We start from the raw sequence: 18,103 nt of genomic DNA, 5'->3' as shown, positions 1-18,103 counted from the left end.
TTCCGGCCCCAGAACTGCTAGAGGATAAATCTGTGTTGTTTTAATACACCTAATTTGCAGCAATTTGTTTCGGAAAGTTATTAGAAAGCCAATAAAATGACACAGCTGTTCCTCTGGAGCAGTCATTTGCAGAAAACAAATTCTCAAAAGGCACAGGTCCCAGGGTCATTTGCAAACCAGAAAGCAATGTTTTTTTTTTCTTCAGAGGCAAAACTTAGAGAAGAGTGCAGCCCCAGCTAATTCCTTAAATATTATATTGAAATATGTAATATTTCTATTCCTTAAGATACATCCGCATGATTTCACTTTTTTGTTTGTTTTGTTTTGTTTTGTTTTGACACGGAGTCTCGCTCTGTCACCCAGGCTGGAGTGCATTGGTGCAATCTCGGCTCACTGCAACCTCTGCCTCCCAGGTTCACGCCATTCTCCTGCCTCAGCCTCCTGAGTAGCTGGGACTACAGGCGCCAGCCACCAAGCCCGGCTAATTTTTTGTATTTTTAGTAGAGACGGGGTTTCACCGTATTAGCCAGGATGGTCTCGATCTCCTGACCTCATGATCCACCCGCCTCGGCCTCCAAAAGTGCTGGGATTACAGGTGTGAGCGACTGCGCCCGGCCCATGATTTCATTTTTATCCCAGCCCGATAACCAAGTGTTTCTGTCCTTCCAGAGGCTACCATTTGCTACTTTTCTACTCTGGGGCCTATAGCTAAGTGTCTGGGCCACTCATGCCTAGCAGTCGATTGGATCCAGGAAGACGACGTATACTCTCAGCTCCTTAGCTACATGTTGGAAATAAGAAACATCAAGAAGCGGTTTTGAATTCCAAGCTGATAGAACCAGGAGGCTGGAAGGGACATGGAGCTAACAGAACCCCAAGTCTCAAACCCCTCTTGGATGTGAAATCTAAATGACAATCAGAGCCCGTAAAATACTGCGTACCTTGCCTGTCTTTTCCAGTTGTTTCTCTTATTTCTGACAGTAACCAGGCCTGGCTTTTGAAAAGACAAAGATGGACTCTCAGTGGCTGGCCGGACCTAACCCATAGCTCTGGGCTGTTAATCAGGGTTAAAACAAATAGGAAAGCAAAGTTCCCCGGAAGTGGAGTGAGTGTCAGATGAAGGCCCCTGCTCTTAGGCGGGCTCTGAGGAGTCAGCAGAAGCAGTTTGATCATTCACATAACAATCCTTCTTGCTGCTCTGATGCAGAATTTTTCACTCCTATAAAATCCTCTCTGCAGTAACTGCTCATTTCCCTTACGTTCACACTGCTCAAAAGGATGGGGTTTTTATAGCTTTCGCTGATGATGTATTCCATCCATCACCGAAGTTGGAGTGCAACTCAGGTGACGCTGACAGTGGGAAAATTGCACTGGCTCGCGTGCAGGAAATGGTCAGGAGCAAAACTTCCCCTGGTTCCTTCCTGTTTGCCCCCACACCCTAGCGCAATATGCCAATGGTAGTGTGGGAAGATGTGGATTCTAGTTGCAGGCAGGTGATTTTCTTGTGCTTTTAATGGATTGACTCAGGGTTGGAGAATCTCCCTCAAGTAAGCCAGGCATTGTTTAGCTTAGACAAAGCACATATGTTTCCCTACAGTATTAAAGCCCCTTCTCCACTGTCCTCTTGTGGGCAGGGGTTCCATCTACATTGCACCCCTCCTCAAATTCACTCCAATCCTCATGCGTAATAGTACTCTGGGGCCCAAGTACCTCCTCGCCCCGTAATTCATTTCCTATAGCAATTTAAAAGCCTCCCAGCAGAACTATACTCCTGAGCCACAATCATTTTCTGGAAGGGAGGTGAAAATTATTGGCAATTTTCCATCCAAGTCGAGACTTTTTGTATTTGTAAATGGTCCCTCAGGACCCCAGATTCTAGAATCTATTTTAGCTGTTTCAGCCACCAACTTATATAGGATATGCAGCACGATAATCAATGACCTTTTCCATTGAGATGGTCTAAAAAACCACGATCATTTAGTCAAGATGGCTGATATTTTATGGAACTCTTCTTCCTTTTTTGGGAGACGTCTCGCTCTATCCCCACACGAGAGTGCAGTGGCGCAATCTTGGCTCACCGCAACCTCCGTCTCCTGGGTTCAAGCTATAGAGACAGGGTTTCGCCATGTTGACCAGGCTGGTCTTGAACTCCTGACCTCAGGTGATCCGCCCGCCTCGGCCTCCTAAAGTGCTGGGATTACTGGCATGAACCAGCGCGCCCGGCCTGAACTCTTCTAATTAGTCTGGAAAGGAGGTTCCTTCTGGTATTTTCCAGGCCAGACGCGAGAGGTATTTGCAACAAGTTCCATGATGCGCTATTTAAATACGTTTAAGCCCACCAACAGATCTTCTCTCAGCCCCCGATCTCCTCACAGCACATCATTATTCCAATCATTTGTCTGAGAAAGTAAAATTTATTTTTCCCTGCAGCAATGATTTATCAGGGCCTGCAAAGGAAAATGGAATTAAATTAGTCCCCACTGTTGCTGTCACTTTCATGATGTATACTGTCACACAGCCTACAATTCCAAGAAAAAGTCTGTCACTCATGCTCACTCTAAGTGTCAAACAAGAGCCTCTCTGTTAGAAAGGCAGCAAGTTTGAATCGAGTCTCCTTGGTCTATGGGCTAGGATCAAACCTCCAATGGCCCATCTCACCAGGGCTCAGGCTTTAGAGACATTGAGGAAAAAGAGGGGCAAAATGATACCACAAGCAGCATCATATTCCCCCAGATGCTTTGTCAATGCCTCCCAAAGACAGACTTTTCAAAAGCTTTGGTTTCTTACTCACTTTATTTATTTATTTGAGACGGAGGCTTGCTCTGTCGCCCAGGCTGGAGGGCAGTGGCACAATCTCGGCTCACTGCAACCTCCATCTCCCAGGTCCAAGCGATTCTCCAGCCTCAGCCTACCATGTAGCTGGGATTACAGGTGCATGCCACCACGCCAGGCTTATTTTTGTATTTTTAGTAGAGACAAAGTTTCATCATGTTGGCCAGGCTGGTCTCGAACTCTTGACCTCAAGTGATCCACCCACCTTGGCCTCCCAAAGTGTTGGGATTACAGGCATGAGCTACCATGGCCAGCCCGGGTTCTTACTTTTAAACGTTGGTATAAAATAGAACATATCAATGACACAGCCAAGTGGACAACTCATCTGGTTTGCCTGGGACTTCCCTGGTTTTAACACTGAAAGTCCCACCTGCCAGAAAATCCCTCAGTTCCAGGCAAACTGGGATGGTTGGTTACCCTAGAACAGGAGTTCTCACTAGAGGGAGATTTTGCCTCCTGCAGGAGACACCTGGCAATGTCTGGACATTTTCGGTTGTCTCAACAGAGGCGAGGTAGGGTGGGCAGTGCTACTGGCATCTACTGAGCAGAGACCCAGGGTGCGGCTCAGCCTCCTATGATACACAGGATAGCTGCCCCCCCACCACCACAGCAAATAAAGATCCAGCCCAAAGCATCAGCAGCAACAAGGTTTTGAACCCTGGCAGATCATCTCTCATGTCATAAATTCCCCAAGGTTCCCGAAATCACAACTGATTTAATAAGAAGGTTCAGGGGCAGGCATAATCTGAACTGGTCTCAGGTTATGGGTGTTTACCTACTTCATAAAGAGCTTCTGGAGCAGTAACCTAAATCATCCCTCCATTAGAGGCTTCTGGTACTTTACGATCCCTATGATCACAAAATTCAAAACTCCCCCTGGTACCTGATCTCACATTGCAATGTATGCTCACTTGGGCTTTGGCTCCAGGAGGTTTTGAACATCATTAGGCCAAACGTGTCTAAATAGAGTCTAATTTCATTTTTCTCAACAGGGGTCAGAATTACGGTGGTCTTAACTAGAAATTTTATTTTGTTCTTTTTCTCTTTTGAGACAGGGTCTCGCTCTGTTGCCCAGGCTGGAGTACAGTGGCATGATCGTACCTCACTGCAGCCTCGACTTCCTGGGCTTAAGTGATCCTCCTGCCTCGGCCTCCCTGGTAGTTGGGACTAAAGGCATGCACCACCACACCCAGCTAATTTTTAAATTTTCTGGTAGAGATGGGGTCTCACTATGTTGCCCAGACTGGAATCAAACTCCTGGGCTCAAGCAATCCTCCCATCTCGGCCTCCTGAAATGCCGGGATTACAGGCATGAGCCAGTGCACCTGGCCTTTACCAGAACTTAAACATTCCCAGCAGAAAAGACAGTCCTGGAATTTTCTTCTAAACAGCGTACCTAAAACCTGCCATGTTCTGCACTGAGATTATGCTCAAATGACTGCAGCTCATTTTAAATAGAACTCTGCTACCTTCATATCCTCATTTCTCACAAGATAGTCCAGGAGGAATATACTGACCTTTTGTTTCCTTCTTGCACTGAAACTGGCAATTGACATCTGTTTGATTCATAATCAATTGCCCCCATCCAGTTCTATGTGCAGTGATTTCTGGGGTCTTAAAATATCTTCTCCAGCTGCTCTGATTCATTTAGTTACTCTTCTAAGTGATTGTTCTGGCTGGTCTTTTACTTGTGCTCTTATTGTAATTGTTTATATGGCAGTAGGGAAGTGAGCAGTTTCAGGACCAGAGCTATCAGCTGTGGGAGGCAAGGCTGCCGGGGCCTCCCCAGCAGGGACTGGCCAGAAACCAAGTTCCTTGAACTTGGACTCACGGGCCCCACCCCCGACCTCCCTGCTTAACAAGACTGTTTGTGTCAGGATTCTGGGAAAAGGAGCCTGCCTCCTGCAGGTTCCTAGAAGTCTCAGCTTGGACAGCATCAGGGTCATGTGGACAGTGTGCTGAGAAGCCCCTGGCAAGGCGACACAGGACACACCATCATCCATCAGCAGTGAGGCAGAACCAAGGTGGAAAGCCTCCTGGAAAACCTCTGAGATCCCAACCAGGCCTAAACATTCTGCTTCTGTGAGTTCCTACAGGAGCACAGGGAAGAGGGGCCCGGTAGCATGAGAGTCCCTCGCATGTCCTTAAGTACTCAGATGGGGACAGAATACGATAGCATGGACTGAAAAAAGGTTGGAAGGAAGCACCTCATGTGCTCTATTATTTTCCATAACACTTATCACCTTCTAAATATATATATATACATATATAGTCTCCCTATATAAATAATATGTAATATACATAAGTATACAGACTATATAAAAGTATATATTCTAGACGATATACTGTTTTGTTTTTGTTGTTGTTTTTGAGATGGAGTCTCACTTTGTCACCCAAGCTGGAGTGCAGTGGCACGACCTCCACCTCCCAGGTTCAAGTGATTCTCCTGCCTCAGCCTCCCGAGTAGCTGGGACTACAGGTGCGGGACACCACTCCCGGCTAATTTTTTGTATTTTTCCTAGAGATGGCATTTCACCATGTTAGCCAGGATGGTCTTGATCTCCTGACCTCCTGATCCACCCGCCTCGGGCTCCCAAAGTGCTGGGATTATAGGGATGAGCCACCGCACCTGGCCAATATACTGTTCTTTATTATGGCTATTGTGCACTGTCACTCCCGAGTGGAATGCAAGTCCCACCAGGGCAGGGATGTTTGCTCTGTTCACTATTGCAACCCCAGCACCTAGAACGGTGTGTGATGCCCAGCAGGTGTTTCTGTCTCTCCGTCTGTGTATGTGTGTGTATATATATATGTATAGACTATGTATACAGTCTAATATTCACATAGTCAAGTAACTTGACCAGCTATTACTAGATAAGGAGCCATCTTTCAAACATAGCAAGGGCAGCAGCTTATATAGTTTGGTAAAAAAAATAAAAATAAATGAATAAATGGATAGAGAGACCCATATTTTATGTTATTTATTTTGAGACAGAGTCTTGCTCTGTCACCCAGGCTGGAATGCAGTGATGCAATCTCAGCTCACTGCAACCTCCACCTCCTGGGTTCAAGCAATTCTGATGCCTCAGCCTCCAGAGTAGCTGGGACTACAGGCATGCCACCACACCTGGTTAATTTTTGTATTTTTAGTAGAGCTAGGGTTTCACCTTGTTGGCCAGGCTGGTCTCAAACGCCTGACCTCAAGTGATCTGCCTGCTCGGCCTCCCAAAGTGCTGGGAGACCCATATTTTAGAAGCAGGGTCTCACTTTGTCACCCAGGCTGGAGTGCAGCGGTGCCATCATAGCTCACTGCAACCCTGAACCCTTGGGCTCAAGCAGTCCTCCTGCCTCAGCCTCCTGAGTAGCTAGGACTACAAGAGTGTGCTACCACGCCTGCCTATATCTTAAAGTTTTTGTAGAGACAGAGTCCCACTATGTTGCCCAGGCTTGTCTCGAACTCCTGGCCTCAAGGGATCCTCCTGCCTCAGCCTCCCAAAGTGCTGGGATTACAGGCGTGAACCACCACACCCGGCCTCAATAAGTATTTTTTTAATGACTAAATATTGTCTTTGTATATCTAGAAGTTAACAATCACCATAGAGATTCTTGGAAAAATAGCATGAAAATGAGCTATTTGGTCAGAGTCTATGTCTCTGATGCTGTCTCTATCGCCTGTTGCCCGGGCAGTGGAATATCCCAAAGCCACACAAGTTCTGGGCACTGAGCTTATTTTGGGGAAGATCTGGGAGAATAGGAAGCAGAAATGGGAAAGAGAGACTCAAGCCATGACCACAAGGTTCTACCAACAGGCTGTTAGGTAAAAGTACCAGCTGGTAGCTTTGCAAGCCCATCAGTTAAAAAAGAGTTCATGACTTATGAAAGCTTCATCCTCTCCTACCCAAAGCCACCAGAGGCCAGGAGACATTGCCATGGAAGGCAAGGGCCATGTAGCGGGAAAAATGTTCTCTCCCTGAAAATCAACTCAGGCATTAGGCGGAATCACCGTTAGAAGCTGGCAACCCTCCCTGACTGGCAGCTGCCAGCACAGCCTAATTAATCCAGCAGCCAGGGTGGTGAAGAACATGACACTTCATGGTTGAAAAACAAGCCTAAAAATAGCCTCCATCTTTTCTCCAGTGCCCCTCCACCCCCACCCCCATTCCCTCCCCTCCTGGGCTTCAGTGGGAAGGGATCCGAGAGATGCTAGCGACGAAGTGAAAAGAAAAGGTGACAAAAGAAAAGTCCACCTTCATATGTTTCTGGGTGACAGGTTTTATTTAGAATCACTATTCTAGAATTTGATTAGTATTATGCCCCCATTCCTTGGATGCCAGTTGTAACCAGGATTTTTGAAGACGAGTCAAGGCATACTACTTACTTGGTTAACTGAACTGGATCAAAAGCCCAAGCACACGCCGGGTGTGGTGGCTCATGCCTGTAATCCCAGCACTTTGGGAGGCGAAGGTGGGCGGATCACCTGAGGTAAGGAGTTCGAGACCAGCCTGGCCAACATGGCAAAACCCCGTCTCTACTAAAAACATAAAAATTAGCCCGGCGTGGTAGCAGGTGTCTATAATCCCAGCTACTCGGGAGGCTGAGGCGGGAGAATCGCTTGAACCTGGGAGGCGGAGGTTGCAGTGAGCCAAGATTACAGCACCGCACTCCTGCCTGGGTGACAGAGCGAGATTCCCTCTTAACTACCAAATGTATTATTATATTAGTACTAATGTAAATGTACTAATGCATTAGTACTCATATACCAAATATATTAGGCAACCATCATAATGTACTACATATCAACAGTATGTCAGATGCTGCAGGAGGGGGCCAGAAGATGAAGCAACCCCACAATCTCTGGGAAATGAGAGGCATGTATTAAAAGGATAAATGGCATTTTCAACGGACATTAGACCCAATTAAAAAATTGGCAAAGGAATAGACATTTCTCCAAAGAAGATATACAAATGGCCAATGAACACATGAAGAGACGCTCAACATTAGTCACTAGAGAAAAGCAAATGAAAACTACAGCGAGATACCACTTCACACCCACTAGGATGGCTATCATCAAAAAGACAACAATAGCAAGCGTCAGTGATTATGTGGAGAAATTGGAGCCCTATTGCATTCCTGGTGGGAATATAAAACAGTGCAGCCACTTTGGAAAACAGTTTATCAGTTCCTTTCTCCCATTCACTGGTAGCCCAGGGCTTGGTCTGGGAACCCAATGGGACACTTGTGTTTGGGATTTTGAAACAAGTGGTGGAAAGAAAAAAGGGACAATTCAGATCTACTCAGGGCAGCTGTGGTGCTGATGGCTGCAGGCAGCAGAGGTAGGGGGTGATGAGGGCAGAATGACGCCATCTGGCTCTACTTAAAGATGGCTGTCATCATGGGGCTGTTGATTTCTGCCCACTTTTAAGCCTCCAGATGATCCTGAGGGCTCCTAACATCTTTCCATGAAATGTCCTTTCTGCTCAAGAGACTCAGTTTCTCTTGCTGGCAACTGTGGACCTTAACTGCTAAAGCCTCACGCCTCCTTTTTGGCCTGTCTGCCACTCATCCCCCACAGACAACATAACCACCAGCCAAAGCACACCAGTGGTCGATAGATGGATGTTTACACTATCTTTGCTTAGTGATGATAATTATTGTGGACTCTAACTCCCCTTTGAGCAACTTTCTCATTTCCACATTAACTGGAGAGTAGGCTGTGATTACACAGGCTTTGAATATTTCCAGTGCCTCTAATAATTACTTTAGGTAATCAATAAGGCAGTTTCTGAATGTGGTTTGACTTCCCATACAGATTGATGTAAGGAAGAGAATCCACTCACTAAGCCGCCTCATGCGTTCAGGTCCATAGGTCAATGATATTTGTCTGTGTACATTATTAAATGGGCACTGGGAACATCTTAGTTACGGCCGGTCCAACAATCAGGACCCACTGCTCTGTGGACTTATGAAAATGCCTTGGACCCTACCTTGATCAGGAGGCGAGAACCACGACCATGGCTTATTTCTTAAGGGATTCTCTCCAATGCCTGCACAATGTGTTGTACGTCGTACATTTCAGCAAATACTCGTTTAATGAATTACGACTCTGAAGCAGCCCAACCCACAAGGCAGTCACATGACTTATGCATGTAGGACTTGAGTCACCTTGAGGTGGCTCTAGGTTGTGATGATTAAACAATGGATTTGGTTTTCTTTTATGATGATGGGGATTTATCTAATTAATTCATATTCTGTCAATTTTTTTCTTTCTCTCTTGCTAACTCATAATCTCCCTGGTTCCAAAATATGCATCCATACTCTACCAAATACGCCAAAGAACTTTTTAAAATTATGAAATGGTGGACCTGGTTTACGATGGTGCAAGCGTAACTAAAAATACTTCTTTTCTTGTGCCTCATTGGTTACATATGTATGCTGGAGGAGAATCAGGACAATCAATGACTGATAGATAGTTTGAGTGTAGAAAGTTAGGGTTGAAAAGGATCTTCCAGGCTGTCCAACTTAACCAGCCACCCAATATGTTCAACCGCCTATTAGATATTTGAATCTGCTTCAGGACACCCTGATGAACAGGGTCTCACTCTTGCTGAAACACCTCCAGCAATAGCAAAATCCACTATAAGGCATTCTGAGATGGTTTGTGTGCTTGGAAATTTCTTCCTTAACCTGAGCCGAAGTCTTTCTCCTGGCATTCCTACCCACTGGTCTTGGTCCCATTGGTCCTGCTAAGTGAGGTCTTGTGGCATACACAGTTCTGAGTCTTCTCCATCTAATGGCACCATGATACACCCAAGTCTAGCTTTTCCGGGTTAAATATCCTTGGTTTCTTCAGTCGTTCTTTCTATCACTTGCGTTTCTAGATATAGTTTGTCTATATCCATTTTAAAGTGTGCCATTTAGGAACAGATAAAAATATTCCAAGTATGTTCTGACTAGTGGAAAATTGGGCAAGATTATCAAGTACATGGTTTTAGATATTTTATTTTACTTTTATTGATGCAGTCGAAGAATAATTTTTGCAGCTGTATAATCTATTGCACACACACTAAATTATTTTGTGTGTGTGTGTGTGTGTGTGTGTATATATATGTATAATTGCTTCATATTGAATTGTCAACTAAACCCACTGTATTTCTTTCAAACAGGCCATTGCAAAGTTATCAGTGTTTCATCCCATACTTATATAATTTGTATTTTGGGATCCAAAGATAAGACCATATACTTGCCCCTATTTAATTTCATCTTGATAGAAAATGGCCTGTAATTCCAAACTACTGAAGTTTTTCTGGATCCTCACTCAGTCTTTTATTTTATTTATTTTTATTTTTAATATTATTTTTTGAGATGGAGTCTGACTCCGTCACCCAGGCTGGAGTGCAGTGGTGCAGTCTTGGCTCTCTGCAAACTCTGCCTCCCAGGCTCAAGTGATTTTCACGGCTCAGCCTCCCGAGTAGCTGGGATTACAGGTGTCTGACACTGCTCCTGGCGAATTTTTGTATTTTTAGCAGGCAGGGTTTCACCATGTTGGCCAGGCTGGTCTCGAACTCCTGACCTCAAGTGATACATCTGCCTCGGCCTCCCAAAATGCTCGGATTACAGGTGTGAGCCATTGCGCCCAGCCCTCACGCAGTCTTTTTGAGTTATTATCCTTCCTGGCTGTGGGTTTCTCAAGGGTATGGAAAGGATGTCTTCTAGATATTTAGCCAGATGTTGGCTTAAAAAATCCAATAGAAACAAATTCAGACTTCTGAGTCACATTACTAAATCACATTATTTTTAAGTTACACATAGAATTTTCTCTCTTGGTTGCTACTATCCATCATCTGTACCTTTTGTTATTCAATCAGTCACTAATCCATCCAGTTTTGACAGTAACCAGGTTTCATTTCTCCACCTAATTTACTTTTAAAATATTATGTTTAATTGTGGAGAATTTCACATACATAAAAAATATATAAAAAATCGAGAGAGGCCGGGCGCGGTGGCTCACGCCTGTAATCCCAGCACTTTGGGAGGCCGAGGCGGGCGGATCACGAGGTCAGGAGATCGAGACCATCCTAGCTAACACGGTGAAACCCCGTTTCTACTAAAAATAGAAAAAATTAGCCGGGCGTAGTGGCGGGCGCCTGTAGTCCCAGCTACTCGGGAGGCTGCGGCAGGAGAATGGCGTGAACCCAGGAGGCGGAGCTTGCAGTGAGCTGAGATCGGGCCACTGCACTCCAGCCTGGGCGAAAGAGCAAGACTCCGTCTCAAAAAAAAAAAAAAAAAAAAAAAAAAATCGAGAGAAAGGTAACAGACATGCGTGTATCTGCCACCCAGAATTTATATTTTCAATTTTATTTTTAAATTACAGTAAAATAGACCATTGTTGGTGTACACTTCTGAATTTTAACATTACCATTCAGATTTAACAAACTAACATTTCCCTATATTTGTGATGAACTTTCTTCTTTTAAAAAAAGGAATAGGCCAGGTGCGATGGCTCACACCTGTAATCCCAGCACTTTGGGAGGCCAAGGTGGGAGGATCATTTGAGGTAAGGAGTTCGAAACCAGCCTGCCCAACATGGTGAAACACTGTCTCTACTAAAACATACACAAATTAGCCAGGCGTGGGAGCATGCGCCTGTAATCCCAGCTACTCAGGAGGCTGAGGCACGAGTATCTCTTGAGCCCGGGAGGCAGAGATTGCAATGAGCCAGGATCATGCCACTGCACTCCAGCCTGGGTGACAGAGCAAGACTCCATCTCGAAAAAATAAAAATAAAAAAATAAAATAAAATAAAATAAAATAAAATAAAATAAAATGTAGTAGATACAGGTAAAGTTTCCTCTCATGCCAACTCATTCCTCTCCCTCCTCAAAGGTAACCACAACCTGAGGGTGGTTTCTCCATGTTTTGGTGCTTTTATTACATATGTGGTTGTCTGTAAACAATATATATAAATGTAGTAATATTATGTATATCTTAATAGTAGATATAAATGGCATCATACTATATGTGTATATATACATTTGTTTGTTTGTTTGAGACGGCGTCTCGTTCTGTCACCCAGGCTCGAGTGCAGTGGCGCGATCTCGGCTCACGGCAACCTCCACCTCCCGGGTTCACGCCATTCTCCTGCCTGAGCCTCCCGAGTAGCTGGGACTCCAGTCCCAGAGACGGGGTTTCACCGTGTTAGCCAGGATGGTCTCAATCTCCTGACCTCGTGATCCGCCCGCCTCGGCCTCCCAAAATGCTGGGATTACAGGCGTGAGCCATCGTTCCGGGACTTGTTTTTGTTTTTTGCAGCTGATATATTGCACATTACGCTGTGCATTTGAAATTTATCAAAGTATGTCTAGTTCATTAAGTTGAACTGCTGTGGAATTTTCCATTACGTGAATGTGCCATAATGTATTCCCATTCACAGATACTTGAATTGCTTCCATTTCTTTTCTATTGCATACAGCATTAGGACTAATCTCCTGGTAAATGTCTCCTTGTGTACAGTGCAAGAATTTTTCTAGGGCTCTACCTAGAAATATAATTGTTAAGTGGAATGTATATATGTTTTCAACTTTTCCAGTTGCTGTCCATTGCTCTCTAAAGAGGTGGTATCAGTTTATATCTCTTACTAGCATTGGAAGTGAGTTATTTTCACATATCTTTGTGAACACCTGGCATTATCAGCTTTTTAAAATTTTTATCTATCTGATGTGTGTAAAAGAGGATGCTATTGCTGTTTTATTTTGTGTTTTCCAATAAGGTGGGAATTTTTTTCATTTTTATATTAGCCATTCACCTTTCCTCTTTTCTGAATTGCATGTTCAATCCTTTGCCCATCTTTTGATTGGATTATTGTCTTTTTTTTTCAAATTAAAAAAAAAGGATCTATAAGAGTTTTTCTTTTTTTTTTAAATTAAATACTAGTCCTTGGTCTTGGTCTATATGTGCATTTTGAAATATTTACTTCCAGGCAGGGATAGTTCTTTTAATTTTGGTGTCTTTCACTATGCAAAGGTTTTTTTTGTTTTTGTTTTATACTTTTTATGTGTGTGTCTTTTGCTATGCAAAGGCTCTTCATTTTAGTGTTGTAATATTAATGATTCCATTTATTTATTTTTTATTTAATTAGTTCTAGTCTACTATCCAAATAATATAGCTATTTACATATATTTTCTTCTGATTTTTTCACATTTAGGTTTTTAATCAATCTGGAATTTATTTATCTATCTATTTATTTATTTATTTAGAGACAGGGTCTTGCTCTGTTGCCCAGGCTGGAGTGCAGTGGCGCGATCTTGGCTCATTGCAACCTCCACCTCTAGGGCTCAAACAATCCTCCCACTTCAGCCTCCTGAATAGCTGGGACCACAGGTGTGTGCCACCACACCTGGCTAATTTTTGTATTTTTTGTGGAGATGCGGTTTCGTCAGGTTGCCCAGTCTGGTCTTGAACTCCTAGGCTCAATCGATCCTCCCACCTTGGCCTCTGAAATTGTTGGGATTACAGGCATGAGCCACCACGCCCAGCCATGGAGTTTATTTCTGTGTGTAGTGTGAAGGAGGGCTCTAGTCATTCTTCCAATTGGAAGCCCAGTCATCTCAACACCATATACTGAAGAGTTCGTCTTCCCCTCAATAATTTCTTATGCCAGCTCTATTAAATACAAAGCACTAATAATGGCTTGGATCTGTCCGGGGACTACTTTGTTCCATGAGTTTAACTCTGCTCTAGTACCCCACTGCCTTACTTACTTATGTAATTACTGAATTAGCTTTATAATGATATCCGGTAGGTCAAGCCCCTCCTTCAACTTTCCAAACTGTTCATATGAATTTTACAAATATCTCCTCCAGTTCTATTTTTTTTTTTCTTTTTGAGATGGAGTCTCGCTCAGTCACCCAGGCTGGAGTGCACTGGCGCGATCTCAGCTCACTGCAACCACCACCTAGCGGGTTCAAGTGATTCTCCTGCCTCAGCCTCCAGAGTAGCTGGGATTACAGGCACCCGCCAGCATGCCTGGCTAATTTTTTGTATTTTTAGTAGAGACGGGGTTCCACCGTATTAGCCAGGATGGTTTCAATCTCCTGACCTCATGATCGCCCACATCGACCTCCCAAAGAGATAGGATTATAGAGGTGAGCCACTGCACCCAGCACCAGTTCTATTTTTTAAAAAACAACATGTTGGCATTTTAAGTTAGATTTTTATTAAATTTATAGATTGATTTGAGATTTGATGCCAACTTTGTAACATTTCCCATCCATGAATATGGTATATTTCACTATTCGTCTAGGGCTTTTAAAACATCTTCCACAAATGTTTTATGTTTTTCTCCAAAAAGATTTTGCATATCTTATAGACTGATTACTGGGTAACTTTGTTTCTTTTTCTATTATAAACAAAAAATTTTTTAAATTATATTTTCGCTATTATTTTTCCTGCTGTATAATAATGCTGTGGATTTTTCTATATGGATTGTACCCAACAATCTTGCTGAATTCTCATATTGATGTTAACAGCTGTAGAAATGTCTGAAATTTCTATCAGACAATCATATTATCTGCAAATGATCGTTTTGTTTCTTCCTTTCCTCTTTATTTCTCTCTTGTTTTATTGCATTGGCTAGGACCTTTACATAATGTTGGATAGACATGGTAATAACAAGCATCCTTAATGTGTTCCTGACTTTACTCTGAATAAGTACACAGATTTATTAAATGTTAATTTCATCAATTTCAGGGGTAAATCTGATTAGGTCATGATACATTTTTCTCTGGGGTATTTTATTCGCTAATGTTTTATATAGTATTTTCATGTCTATGTTCTCAACTGAGATTGGCCTATAAGTTTCTTTTTGGTATGGTTATTATCCAGTGTTGTTATCAAGGTTCACTTGGTAGGCACTATTAGTGTTCTTTCCAGCAGTCAGCCCCCATCCTCCCCACTTTCTTACACACAAATCATGAAGTGGGGAGACATCAGAACAGATTTTCTTTGAATAGCATAGATAGCTCCTTGAACATCCCTCTTTTTATCAAGGAGGAAAAATCTCATGTCTCATTGGCCAGAACTAGGTCCACATGGCCATCTCTAGCTGCGTGGGTGGCTAGAACAGTGAGTATCTGACATTTCATTTTATTTTACCATCCAAATTTGTGTTTTCTATTTATCATGCTTTTTGTTGGCTTCTCTTTTGTTTTCCCAGGCCCTCTGTGGATTGATCAAGTTTTCTCTTGGAGGTTATGGATTGTTTTACTACCTCTTCAGAGATTACGTTTATATTTTGAATATGCATACTTGTCTTAGAAAATCTAAAATTAGGCTGGGCACGGTGGCTCATGCCTGTAATCCCGGCACTTTGGGAGTCCGAGGCTGGTGGATCATTTGAGGTCAGGAGTTCAAGACCAGCCTGGCCAACATGGTGAAACTCTGTCTCTACTAAAAATACAAAAATTAGTTGGGCATTGTGGTGGTGCACACTTGTAGTCCCAGCTACTCGGGAGGCTAAGGCACGAGATTGCACCACTGCACTCCAGCCTGGGTGATGGAGCTGGCTGTCTCAAAAAAAGAAAAACAGAAAATCTAAAATTAATCAATATTTTTTTCTAATTCCTAAACAATATTAGCACCTTAAAGTGCTTTTTACTGTAATTATTACCCTCCCATCTTCTGTGTTATTGTTGTCTTATTATTACTGTTTTTAAAACATCCTACATCCATTCAAAGATTTACCTAGTTGTTTATCAATTTCTTCATTATTATTACTTCTAGAACTCCCTCTCCTTCCTGGGCTCAGTTTCCTCTTTCTTACAGCACATACTTTAGTAGTTCTTTCAATATGAGTCTCAGAGTTAGTAAACTCTCTCAGCCCTTGATTGTCAAAAATTATTTTTATACCCTATTCTCAGTTCCAACTTTCCATTTATGTGGGCCTGAGGCCCTAATTCCTGTTCCCCATGGGCATGACATGCCCAGTCCCTAGATGTCAGAACCCACACTCTGTTCTGATGTCCCCCCCCACGCCCTTCCTTAGCATTAACGGGTCTGCTTTCCACTCTGGTTTCAGTTTGCCTGTTTATTTCTAGCCTCGGAGGATTTCCCTTTCTTTGTTTTGAGCTCAGCTTCTTTACACAGTTATATTTCATCCTGTGTTTGTCATGGGAAGTGGTGGAGGGTCCCCATTAATCTTTTTCCTTACTATTACTGGAAGTCCACATCTATTTATAACAAATTTCCCTCTTACTAATGTTTATTACTCTTCTTTTAAATAAATATGATATAAATATGATATGACAAAACAGACATGACAGGGAGAGCTGGATGCCTCTTATTGTGTTTCAGCAAAACTTACAAAGTTCCTTAAATTCTTCCTGATTTTCATATATAAGGAACATTCTCCAGATAATAACTTGAGAGAATGCAATTGTATGCCAAGAAATGGAATTTTCCATAGGTTTCTATTTTCTGGCATCTTCCTCACTTCTCTTTGCCCTGCAGAGGTGATCCCCGAGGAGAAACTTGCTCAGTATTTGATTTACACCCTCCACGCTAAGAATGCCAAAGCAGCATGTTGAGAAACCTGTCTCTGTAAAAAAGCCATGCTCAGGACAGACCCAGAGCTCAGCTGCCCCTGCAAATCAACAGCTGGCTGGACACTGAACTGGTTCCAAAGCCTGGGAATTCACAGCTACTAATAGATGAATGGGATCAATCTCATTTGCATTTCATCATGACTCAGGAATTCCCTGGTACTGTATCTCTGGGCAAATTAAAACATCAGTTTAATCAGCTCATGCCCTTCACTGTCAGGACATGGGTCTGGGAGAATTCCATCCACCCTAGTGACAGGAAGCACAGTCTCCCATCAAGAAGGAATAGTCCAATTCAAGCTGCTGGGGAGTGGGGCCAAGGCGAGAATGGTAATCTAAATATGGTTCCTCTCAGAGATGTCTGACCATGTCCAAGGCCCTGAGAATGGACAGTCACTGGTGTCAGTGAATAAACTGGGGCACTGCCCAGCTAGGGTGTTGGAAATACTTTCTGGATAATCACATATGGGCCAATCGGAGAGGCCACAGGTAGGGGTAAAAGTATTCATGAAATGGCTGACGTAAGACTTGTTTGCTGGAACGGACAGTTAATTTCAATAAAATATATTTCTTTTTTTTTTCTTTTTTCTTTTCTTTTTTTTTTTTTTTTGAGACAAGGTCTCACTGTGTCACCCAAGCTGGAGTACAGTGGCATGATCTTGGCTCAATGCAGCCCTCAACCTCCCAGGCTCAAGCGATCCTCCCACCTCAGCCTTCCAAGTAGCTGGGGCTGTAGGTGCGCACCACCATGCCCAGCTAATTTTTGCATTTTTAGTAGAGATGGGGTTTCGCCATGTTACCCAGGCTGGTTTTGAACTCCTGACCTAAAGTGATCTACCACCTTCAGCCTCCCAAAGTGCTGGGATTATAGGCGTGAGCCACCACACTTTGCCTATAAGATATATTTCATGTGGCATCTAACCACAAATATTCCGAAGGTTTCAGAAAGGAACTGAAAGGAAGAAATGGGCTGAGTAGCAGTATAGGATGGGGAGAAGATCAGACAAGCCCTAATAATCCATTACGCCATTCATAGTAAGAAAATAGCAAGAAAGGCCGGGTGTGGTGGCTCATGCTCATAATCCCAGCACTTTGAGAGGCTGAGGCAGGCAGATCACTTGAAGTCAGGAGTTCAAGATCAGCCTGGCCAACGTGGTGGAATCGCATCTCTACTAAAAATACAAAAATTAGCCAGGAGTGGTGGTAGGTACCTGTAATCCCAGCTACTCGGGAGGCTGAAGCAGGAGTATCACTTGAACCCAGGAGGCGGAGGTTGCAGTGAGCAGAGATCATGCCATTGCACTCCCGTCTGGGCAATAGAGTGAGACTCTGTCTTTAAAAAAACAAAAAAAGAAAGAAAAGAAAAGAAAAAGAAAAAAGCAAGAGATTAAAGAATATATTTTGCAAAGCAGAAACGGCACGCTTGACTAGTGCTGTTTTGTCATCCTTGATGTGTTTCCCTTCCAAAAGGAGAGTGACAACCTCCACCTTGGGAAGGATGGGTCCACTTGAGAAGTGGAAGCCATCTTAACCACTTTGGTCACAGGTGACTGTTTGTTTTGTCATTCCCTTTTCGGACAGCCAAGTGGTCACCATTAGTAATTGAAAATCTTACTGAGACCAAAAGGTGCATTGCCACCTCCAGCACTTACTTGTCCACAGCATATAGGCAGCAC

At 43.4% G+C, this 18,103-nt stretch overlaps 1 protein-coding gene across 2 annotated transcripts in view; it reads right to left on the bottom strand.

Moving 5' to 3' along the window:
- Nucleotides 1-18,103, bottom strand: part of PITPNC1 (phosphatidylinositol transfer protein cytoplasmic 1) — a 315,351-nt gene that overhangs the window by 145,510 nt on the left and 151,738 nt on the right. The gene's annotated exons all lie outside the window — the stretch shown is intronic.

This window comes from Pan paniscus, chromosome 19 (genome assembly GCF_029289425.2).
Source record: "Pan paniscus chromosome 19, NHGRI_mPanPan1-v2.0_pri, whole genome shotgun sequence".
NCBI classification, from domain to species: domain Eukaryota; kingdom Metazoa; phylum Chordata; class Mammalia; order Primates; family Hominidae; genus Pan; species Pan paniscus.
This window is presented reverse-complemented; position numbering and strand designations above follow the sequence as displayed.